Source organism: Pelophylax lessonae, assembly GCF_965119305.1.
Source record: "Pelophylax lessonae genome assembly, chromosome: 2".
NCBI lineage: Eukaryota > Metazoa > Chordata > Amphibia > Anura > Ranidae > Pelophylax > Pelophylax lessonae.
Window position 1 is genome coordinate 738,826,002 of NC_138769.1, and position 12,105 is coordinate 738,838,106.

The 12,105-nt window shown below is 44.9% G+C and overlaps 1 protein-coding gene across 6 annotated transcripts in view; it reads right to left on the bottom strand.

Moving 5' to 3' along the window:
* Positions 1–12,105, bottom strand: part of ARAP1 (ArfGAP with RhoGAP domain, ankyrin repeat and PH domain 1) — a 406,767-nt gene that overhangs the window by 290,319 nt on the left and 104,343 nt on the right. The window contains exon 1 of one of the 6 annotated variants that reach the window (XM_082244569.1): positions 1,699–1,710. The exons of the other annotated variants lie outside the window; for them this stretch is intronic. The gene's annotated coding sequence lies outside the window, so the exon portion shown is untranslated. Of the gene's footprint in view, positions 1–1,698; positions 1,711–12,105 lie in introns of those variants that run through there. 6 annotated transcript variants of the gene reach the window in all.

Here is a 12,105-nt window from a genome sequence, read left to right on the forward strand (position 1 = left end):
CATCATTCTCTGTACCAGAGGAGCTTACACTCTAATGTCCCCTCACAGTCACATCAGTCTCTGTACCAGAGGAGCTTACACTCTAATGTCCCCTCCCCCACAGTCACATCAGTCTCTGTACCAGAGGAGCTTACACTCTAATGTCCCCCCCCCCACAGTCACATCAGTCTCTGTACCAGAGGAGCTTACACTCTAATGTCCCCCACAGTCACACACTATTATTATTATATATTATATATCTCTGACATATACCGCAGTACTGTACAGAGATCACTGAGCCAATTGCATCAATCTCTGTACCAGAGGAGCTTACACTCTAATGTCCCCCCACAGTCACATCATTCTCTGTACCAGAGGAGCTTACACTCTAATGTCCCCTCACAGTCACATCAGTCTCTGTACCAGAGGAGCTTACACTCTAATGTCCCCTCCCCCACAGTCACATCAGTCTCTGTACCAGAGGAGCTTACACTCTAATGTCCCCTCCCCCACAGTCACATCAGTCTCTGTACCAGAGGAGCTTACACTCTAATGTCCCCTCCCCCACAGTCACATCAGTCTCTGTACCAGAGGAGCTTACACTCTAATGTCCCCTCCCCCACAGTCACATCAGTCTCTGTACCAGAGGAGCTTACACTCTAATGTACCCTCCCCCACAGTCACATCAGTCTCTGTACCAGAGGAGCTTACACTCTAATGTCCCCTACCCCACAGTCACACACTATTATTATTATACATTTATATAGCTCTGACATATACCGCAGTGCTGTACAGAGATTACTGAGCCAATCACATCAGTCTCTGTACCAGAGGAGCTTACACTCTACCAGAGGAGCTTACACTCTACCAAAGGAGCTTACACTCTAATGTCCCCTCACAGTCACATTAGTCTCTGTACCAGAAGAGCTTACACTCTAATGTCCCCCCACAGTCACATCATTCTCTGTACCAGAGGAGCTTACACTCTAATGTCCCCTCACAGTCACATCAGTCTCTGTACCAGAGGAGCTTACACTCTAATGTCCCCTCCCCCACAGTCACATCAGTCTCTGTACCAGAGGAGCTTACACTCTAATGTCCCCCCCCCCCACAGTCACATCAGTCTCTGTACCAGAGGAGCTTACACTCTAATGTCCCCCACAGTCACACACTATTATTATTATATATTATATATCTCTGACATATACCGCAGTACTGTACAGAGATCACTGAGCCAATTGCATCAATCTCTGTACCAGAGGAGCTTACACTCTAATGTCCCCCCACAGTCACATCATTCTCTGTACCAGAGGAGCTTACACTCTAATGTCCCCTCACAGTCACATCAGTCTCTGTACCAGAGGAGCTTACACTCTAATGTCCCCTCCCCCACAGTCACATCAGTCTCTGTACCAGAGGAGCTTACACTCTAATGTCCCCTCCCCCACAGTCACATCAGTCTCTGTACCAGAGGAGCTTACACTCTAATGTCCCCTCCCCCACAGTCACATCAGTCTCTGTACCAGAGGAGCTTACACTCTAATGTCCCCTCCCCCACAGTCAGACACTATTATTATTATACATGTATATAGCTCTGACATAGACCGCAGCGCTGTACAGAGATGACTGAGCCAGGTGGTGAATGTGAAATACATTCGTGTTATATAAACCAATAAATGAAAGCGGAGAAGCTGAGCGCTGCGGGGGAAGGTTGCTCACTATTATCCAGCGTGCCGTGGTGAAGGTTGAGCCGGCTTGCACAGTGCAGGATTTGGGGTGGGCCAGGCATATATACAACCCCTGGATCTCTGTAAATCATTAAATTAAAAAAAAAAAAAAAAAACAATCCAAAGATCGGACACGTTATCAGCTGAACAACAACTGCTAAAAATAACTTCCCATTTCACAGCCGGAGCTGAGAGCGAGCAGAAGAGCGTGCTGCTGTGACTCACACGTGTGACAACACTGTGCTGTGTGATGTGGTGCAACGCCCGGCCCGTTTCACCACCGCGGGCGGAGACGACAAGAGGAAATACTCTACACAGGAAAGCTGCACACTTATATAGGGTTAACAAAGTCCTGCCGTTATTTCCAGACCACCCTGTACACCCCATGAGGGAATCCACAACTATATTCTATTCTCATTAATCCATTAAAGTTTATTCTGCTTATATATATTGCCTTTCCTGACCCCTCCCCCCATCAACAGTCCAATCAAATTACACACCCAAATTTAAACATAAGTCTCTGTGCTCCTCTATGCAATGCAGGCAGATCATGGCTGGTGGGCGGGGCCTGATAACATCACAGCCCCCTGCCTCAGTACTCCTCTCCAGAGCCTTCAGTCCTGATGCAACCAGTGGGAGGAGTTATGCAAATATGAAAATGCCTGGATGGGTGTGTCATTCTGGAGGAGTGGGCATACCTAGGCAAGCTGTATTTGCATGCAGACTGCCCTAGGTAATGCCCACATTTTAGACTGAGCCTCAATGACTGATAGATCTAAAATCTAATTAATGAAAAGGGAGGGGCCAGGGACATTCAGGATGGGGAGGAAAGGGCTTGAGGATGCTGGATGTCCTCCAGCCAGGAAATGAGTTGGGCAGGGCAAATAATATTGCTGTTGTTAGGGGCATGAATTGATAGTGAGAGGCCTGCAGAGGGCACTGACTTCACAGTATGGGGAGAAACTGACTATTCTCATATTACACAGACAACAAACTAATAGATTTCACAGCTAAAGGAGGGGAATATTTCCAACAGTGGCGGCCCATGCATAGGGGGCACCAGGGCGCCGTCCCCCCCCCCCCCCCCGCCCCTAAAAAAAAGAAAAGAAAAAAGAAAAAAAATTACAAAAAGAACAAATAAAGTTTTCAAAAAAAAAATTGTGTTCGCTGGTACACCGGCCTATGTGGTGGCTATGTGGGGGGGGGGGGTTTACGACCCAGAAGAGGCGCCGATTGGCTGCCTTCTGGCGGCGTAACCTGGACGCAAGTCATTGCGCTAGGACACCCCCACTTTCCTGATATCCTGGCTGTGATTGGTCCAGTCTACAGCCTGGACCAATCATCATCCAGGACATCCCACGGCCCCATGCTGACCCCGCTGACGTCGCGTGCGTTAGTCACGCTGCCGCACCGACTGGAGTGTACACTGGACCCGGCATTGCAGAGAGCGGAGACCAGAGAAGAGGAGAGGGAGAAGCCGCCGTGACTCACAGGGCTCCAGCCTCCAGGTAAGTGCACTGCTCTGTCGGGCACGCACGCATAGCTCTGCATTGGGGGACATGTATACTGGTGGTCACTGCACTGGAGGCACGCACACATAGCTCTGCATTGGGGACATATGTACTGGTGGTCACTGGCTGCACTGGAGGCACGCACGCATAGCTCTGCATTGGGGGACATGTATACTGGTGGTCACTAGAGGCACGCACGCATAGCTCTGCATTGGGGGACATGTACACTGGGGATCACTGCATTGGAGGCACGCACGCATAGCTCTGCATTGGGGGACATGTATACTGGTGGTCACTAGAGGCACGCACACATAGCTCTGCATTGGGGACATGTACACTGGGGATCACTGCATTGGAGGCACGCACGCATAGCTCTGCATTGGGGACATGTATACTGGTGGTCACTGGAGGCACGCACACATAGCTCTGCATTGGGGACATGTACACTGGTGATCACTGCATTGGAGGCACGCACGCATAGCTCTGCATTGGGGACATGTACACTGGTGGTCACTGCATTGGAGGCACGCACGCATAGCTCTGCATTGGGGACATGTACACTGGTGATCACTGCATTGGAGGCACGCACGCATAGCTCTGCATTGGGGACATGTACACTGGTGGTCACTGCATTGGAGGCACGCACGCATAGCTCTGCATTGGGGACATGTACACTGGTGATCACTGCATTGGAGGCACGCACGCATAGCTCTGCATTGGGGACATGTACACTGGTGATCACTGCATTGGAGGCACGCACGCATAGCTCTGCATTGGGGACATGTACACTGGTGGTCACTGCATTGGAGGCACGCACGCATAGCTCTGCATTGGGGACATGTACACTGGTGATCACTGCATTGGAGGCACGCTCGCATAGCTCTGCATTGGGGACATGTATGCTGTCACTACATTGAAAGGGGGCATTTATACTGGTCACTATATTGAAGGGGGCATGTACTGTGGGGTTTGTGCTAGGGGTCTGTACTGTGGGGTTTATGCTTGAGTTGTTTGTGCGCGGTTTGTGCTTGAGGGGTTTGTGCTGGGGGGGGGGTCTGTACTGTGGGGTTTGTGCCACTCTCAGTCCATGTATCCCATAATAGGATGTCTCTCACAGTATATCCCATAATAGGGCCCCTGTTCCCTATTATGGGATATACTAGTACTGATGGACCCCTTAATATGTGATATATTGGGAGAATTGGTTCACGCAAGCAAAATACAGGGGACAAAACGGGTGGAGTCTATAAGGGGTGGGGCTTCTGAGAAATGTGAGGGGTCAAAATGGAAGGGCGGGGTCTTGCCCCCCCCCATCATAAAACTTCACCAGCCGCCACTGATTACACAGCAACTGTTACATTACAGGACACGAGCAACAAACAGACCATTGTTACAATATACAAGCAACAAACAGACAATGGTTATCAATATATGGGCAACAAATGGGCATCATTACAATACACAGGCAGCAAACAGAGAATTGTTACAATACACAGGCAACAAACGGGCAATCATTACAATACACAGGCAGCAAACAGGAAATGGTTACAATACCCAGGCAACAAACGGGCAATCATTACAATACACAGGCAACAAACAGGCAATTGTTATAATAAACAGGCAACACATGGGCAAAAATTACACAAGCAACAAACGGCAATCATTGCTTTACATGGGCAACAAACGGAGAATTGTTACAATACACACGAGCAACAAATGGGCATCATTACAATATACAGGCAACAAACAGAGAATTGGTATAATAAACAGGCAACACATGGGCAAAAGGTAAAATAAACAGGCAACAAACAGACAATCATTGCTTTACACAGCAAAAAACAGAGAATTGTTACAATATACAAGCAACAAATGGGCACCATTGCAATACACAGGCAACAAACAGAAAATTGTTATAATACAAAGGCAACAAACAGGCAATCATTGCTTTACATGGGCAACAAACAGAGAATTGGTACAATACACGGGCAACAAACAGGAAATGGTTACAATACACAAGCAACAAATGGACAATGGTTATCAATATACGGGCAACAAATGGGCATCATTACAATACACAGGCAACAAACAGGCACTCCATGCATTACATGAGCAACAAACAGGCAATTGTTACAATATATGAGCAACAAATGGGCATCATTACAATACACAGGCAACAAACAGAAAATTGTTATAATACACAGGCAACAAACAGGCAATCATTGCTTTACACGGGCAACAAACAGAAAATTGTTATAATACCCAGGCAACAAACAGGCAATCATTGATTTACATGAGCAACAAATGGGCAATTGTTACAATACACAGGCAACAAACAGAGAATTGTTACAATGCACAAGCAACAAACAGGCAATTGTTATAATACACAGGCAAGGCAACAAACAGGCAATCATTGATTTACATGAGCAACAAATGGGCATCATTACAATACACAGGCAGCAAACAGGCAATCATTGCATTACACGAGCAACAAACAGGTAATTATCACAATACACAGGCAACAAACAAGCAATCATTTCTTTACTCAGGCAAAAAACAGAGAATTGTTATTGTACACAGGCAACAAATGGGCATCATTACAATACACAGGCAGCAAACAGGCAATTGTTATAATACAAAGGCAACAAACAGGCAATCATTGCTTTACATGGGCAACAAACAGAGAATTGTTACAATACACGGGCAACAAACAGGAAATGGTTACAATACACAAGCAACAAATGGACAATGGTTATCAATATATGGCCAACAAATGGGCATCATTACAATACACAGGCAACAAACAGGCACTCCATGCATTACATGAGCAACAAACAGGCAATTGTTACAATATATGAGCAACAAATGGGCATCATTACAATACACAGGCAACAAACAGAAAATTGTTATAATACACAGGCAACAAACACAGGCAATTATTATAATACACAGGCAACAAACAGGCAATCATTGCTTTACACGGGCAACAAACAGAAAATTGTTATAATACCCAGGCAACAAACAGGCAATCATTGATTTACATGAGCAACAAATGGGCAATTGTTACAATACACAGGCAACAAACAGAGAATTGTTACAATGCACAAGCAACAAACAGGCAATTGTTATAATACACAGGCAAGGCAACAAACAGGCAATCATTGATTTACATGAGCAACAAATGGGCATCATTACAATACACAGGCAGCAAACAGGCAATCATTGCATTACACGAGCAACAAACAGGTAATTATCACAATACACAGGCAACAAACAGGCAATCATTGCATTACACGAGCAACAAACAGGTAATTATCCCAATACACAGGCAACAAACAAGCAATCATTTCTTTACTCAGGCAAAAAACAGAGAATTGTTATTGTACACAAGCAACAAATGGGCATCATTACAATACACAGGCAGCAAACAGGCAATTGTTATAATAAACAGGCAACAAACAGGCAATCATTGCTTTACACAGGCAACAAACAGAGAATTGTAACAATATACAGGCAACAAATGGGCATCATTACAATACACAAGCAACAAACAGGCAATCATTGCTTTACATGGGCAACAAACAGAGAATTGTTATAATGCACAGGCAACAAATGGGCAATTGTTACAATACACAGGCAGGCAATTGTTCTAATGAGCACACAATGACGGGGCAATTGTTATAATACACAGGGGAACAAACAAGCCATGACAGCAATGTGCAACCAATGGAAATAACAGTGGGCTTCCCTGACTCCTCTTCCTTCTGGCCTATGAGGAGCTGGAGGAGGAGGAGGAGAGAGCACAGACCACACCTCCTTCCACCTCTCTTCTCCTCTTCAGCGCCTCCAGTGGCTTACTGGAGTAGTAAAGCTGTTTTCACTACTTCGCTCACTCAGATCCCTGGAGGCCCGAAGAATTGGTGTGCCGAATATTGTGGATGTGCCGAAGCCGGAGAATGACAGAGTGAATGTTCTCCCCACCAATGAAAGGTGTACCTACACTGCCACCTAGTGGCACTTTGGGGTGGATTTAAAAAAAATAATAATTTAAATAATAAATAATAATAAAATATAATAATTAAAATATATAAAATAAATATAATAAAAAAAACAATTTGAATAAAATATATAATATAAAAATATATAATAAAAAATATAATAATTAAAATATATAATATAAATATCAATTAAAAAAATATTATAAAATATATAATATAAAAATATGTAATAATAAAACATAATAATAAAAATATATAATATAAATTTAATTAAAAAAATTAAAGAAATATATTAAAATATATAGCATTAAAATATAATTATTTATCATAACTCATAATATAACTATATTTTCTCTGATCTCAGGGTGAGCCGATCGTATACTATGGAACTTTCTGCGTCATGTTTCCTTTTTTACTTCCTTTTTTCAGTTGAACAAAGTCATCGGTTCACACTCATCCAACATCCGGCGATATCTGCCTCTACCACCCTGCTGACCATTCTTCACCCGCCATCAACTGTTAATCTGCAGCACCAAGAAGATGTACAAAGTCCAGGGCAGGGCTGAATCATGTGACCTGTGTTTAATAAATGCTGCAATTTGACATTCTGCCCTCTCGAACCCGAATCTGTCTGTCTCTCTTTTTTGGTAGGTGATGGAGAACCTCCTAATACCAAAAACACATATTTTGTGGAGCGAGGAAGGAAAGGATTACAATTGTTTAGTTTGAAAGAAAACCCTGACAGCTAAAACCTGACTGGCTGAGGACAATGGGTGGGGATAAAGTTAAAGTGTATCTAAACCCAAGAACAAGAAAGTGTATCCAAACCCATGAACCCAATCTAAACCCAAGAATACGAAAGTGTATCTAAACCCAAGAATACGAAAGTGTATCTAAACCGCTGAACCTAATCCAAACCCAAGAACACGAAAGCGTATCCAAACCCATGAAATCGAGAATTGGGCTCTGAAGGAACGGCACGGGTGGATGACGTCATCGGCTGCATGCTCTGTAAATATCTCCTAAACGGTGCAAGTTTAGGAGATATTTATAGCACCTATAGGTAGGACTTAATATAGGCTTACCTATAGGTAAATGTCAACAAAGTGGATTTACAACCACTTTAATGGCAATAACGTTTTTGCTCCAGAGGAGCTCACACTCTAATGCACCCCCCCCCCCCACAGTCACACACTATTAATATTTCACATTTATATAGCTCTGACATATACCAAAGTGCTGTACAGAGAACACTTAGCCAGTCACATCAGTCTCTGTACCAGAGGAGCTTACACTCTAATGTCCCCCCACAGTCACATCAGTCTCTGTACCAGAGGAGCTTACACTCTGATGTCCCCCCACAGTCACATCACTCTCTGTACCAGAGGAGCTTACAATCTAAAGTCCCCCCACAGTCACACACTATTATTATTATACATGTATATAGCTCTGACATATACCGCAGTGCTGTACAGAGATCACTGAGCCAGTCACATCAGTCTCTGTACCAGAGGAGCTTACACTCTAATGTCCCCTCCCCCACAGTCACATCAGTCTCTGTACCAGAGGAGCTTACAGTCTAATGTCCCCTCCCCCACAGTCACATCAGTCTCTGTATCAGAGGAGCTTACACTCTACTGTCCCCTCCCCCACAGTCACACACTATTATTATTATACATTTATATAGCTCTGACATATACCGCAGTGCTGTACAGAGATCACTGAGCCAATCACATCAGTCTCTGTACCAGAGGAGCTTACACTCTAATGTCCCCTCCCCCACAGTCACATCAGTCTCTGTACCAGATGAGCTTACACTCTAATGTCCCCTCCCCCACAGTCACATCAGTCTCTGTACCAGAGGAGCTTACACTCTAATGTCCCCTCCCCCACAGTCACATCACTCTCTGTACCAGAGGAGCTTACACTCTAATGTCCCCTCCCCCACAGTCACATCAGTCTCTGTACCAGAGGAGCTTACACTCTAATGTCCCCCCACAGTCACATCAGTCTCTGTACCAGAGGACCTTACACTCTAATGTCCCTCCACAATCACATCAGTCTCTGTACCAGAGGAGCTTACACTCTAATGTCCCCCCACAGTCACATCAGTCTCTGTACCAGAGGAGCTTACACTCTAATGTCCCCTCCCCCACAGTCACATCACTCTCTATACCAGAGGAGCTTACACTCTAATGTCCCCTCCCCCACAGTCACACACTCACACACTATTATTATTATACATTTAACCCTATAGCTGCAAAGGGTGGGCCAACTCAATATTGAACCCTACGGACAAAGACTGGGATGCCATTAAAGTTCATGTGTGTGTAAAGGCAGGCGTCCCAATACTTTTGATAATATAGTGAGTATGTATATATATATATATATATATATATATATATATATATATATATATATATATATATATAATGGTGGAAGGATTAGAGGGCACAATACTTACCTTGGGTGCTGGCCACTCACGCCACGCCACTGGCGTCACACAATTGTCCCGGATTGGGGCTCCAGCTGACCTTCCCCAGGTATTTGTGAACTTATTTGATAAATTACAATAAAAAAAATCTTTCCTTCCTCTGGCGGAAGCGCTGGAGTGAGAGTTACTGTCCTTGGCACACAAATGATGTTTTCCTTTTACGCAAAGTCACCGAACCGCTGATCAGGAAATGGAATGAAAAAAAAAATATAAAGAGAATTCAGAGAAACAGAACCGGCAAATGTAAATTCATATCGAAAATTCTACAAAACAGAGAATGCCGGAGGAAGAGTCGGAGAAACTGTGTACCAGCATTGTCGGGTATTAGGAGGTCTGTAAGGAGAAGTGCCCGCATGACTTCCAGAACTTCCAACTGATGGTAAAAAGAGATGATCACATTATAGGTCCTAAAAGTACATCTGAGCCCAAAATGTTTTTTTTTTTTCTTAATTTAGATCTGACTTTAGAAGTGGTTGTCAACCTACTAGTCATAAAGGGCCTAAAATGAAACCCCCCTGAGGGCCGTATGTAACATTTAGCATATGTAGTACTACAGAAGATTGATGGAGATGGTCAGAGACTGATAACACACTGCTGGAGATGGTAAGAGACGGGTAACATACTGCTGGAGATGGTCAGAGACAGGTAACATACTGCTGGAGATGGTAAGAGACTGGTAATGTACTGCTGGAGATGGTCAGAGACTGGTAACATACTGCTGGGGATGGTCAGGGATTGGTAACATACTGCTGGATATGGTCAGAGACAAGTAACATACTGCTGGAGATGGTCAGAGACTGGTAATGTACTGCTGGAGATGGTCAGAGACTGGTAACATACTGCTGGAGATGGTCAGGGACTGGTAATATACTGCTGGGGATGGTCAGGGATTGGTAACATACTGCTGGATATGGTCAGAGACAGGTAATGTACTGCTGGAGATGGTCAGAGACTGGTAATGTACTGCTGGAGATGGTCAGAGACTGGTAACATAGTGCTGGAGATGGTCACAGACTGGTAACACACTGCTGGAGATGGTCAGAGACTGGTAACATACTGCTGGAGATAGACAGAGACTGGTAATGTACTGCTGGAGATGGTCAGAGACTGGTAACATACTGCTGGATATGGTCAGAGACAGGTAACATACTGCTGGAGATGGTAAGAGACTGGTAATGTACTGCTGGAGATGGTCAGAGACTGGTAATGTACTGCTGGAGATGGTGAGAGACTGGTAACATAGTGCTGGAGATGGTCAGAGACTGGTAATGTACTGCTGGAGATGGTCACAGACTGGTAACACACTGCTGGAGATGGTCAGAGACTGGTAACATACTGCTGGAGATGGTCACAGACTGGTAACACACTGCTGGAGATGGTCAGAGACTGGTAACATACTGCTGGAGATAGACAGAGACTGGTAATGTACTGCTGGAGATGGTCAGAGACTGGTAACATAGTGCTGGAGATGGTCACAGACTGGTAACATACTGCTGGATATGGTCAGAGACAGGTAACATACTGCTGGAGATGGTAAGAGACTGGTAATGTACTGCTGGAGATGGTCAGAGACTGGTAACATAGTGCTGGAGATGGTCAGAGACTGGTAATGTACTGCTGGAGATGGTCAGAGACTGGTAATGTACTGCTGGAGATGGTCAGAGACTGGTAACATACTGCTGGAGATGGTCAGAGACTGGTAACATACTGCTGGAGATGGTAAGAGACAGGTAACGTACTGCTGGAGATGGTCAGAGACTGGTAACGTACTGCTGGGGATGGTCAGAGACTGGTAACATACTGCTGGAGACGGTCAGAGACTGGTAAAGTACTGCTGGGGATGGTCAGAGACTGGTAACATACTGCTGGAGACGGTCAGAGACTGGTAACATACTACTGGGGATGGGTAACATGCTACATTTGTAGTTGAGTTGAGATCCTTACCGCAGCCACAGGTTTTGCCCCAGGTTTTCTTTCTCCATCTGGAGAGATCTCCCTTCACTTCCTGTCCTCTGGATGCAACAGGAAATCTCTCCAAAAAGAGGGAAGTCCCCACTTAGACAGTGGTCAGGTGTCCCCAACGAAACATTTCCCTTCTATTTCTGTTCTGAGACCACCTCATAATTTAGCATTTTCCCATATTATTAAGGGTGGCTTCCAAATTCTGATAACCCCCCACCCACAGACCCCCACAACCACCCACCAGGGTTGTGTTGAAGAGGCCCTTGTCCTCATTAACATGGGGACAAAGTGCTCTGCCAGCCCCCACCCTCTTCACCTTGAGGGCATGTGACCTAGTATGGTTCAGAAGGGGGGTCAGAAGGGGGGTCCAAACTTTTCCTCTTGTCCCCTTGCCTATTACCCCCAGAAATGGGAATTTTATTTTTTGACAGATTCGG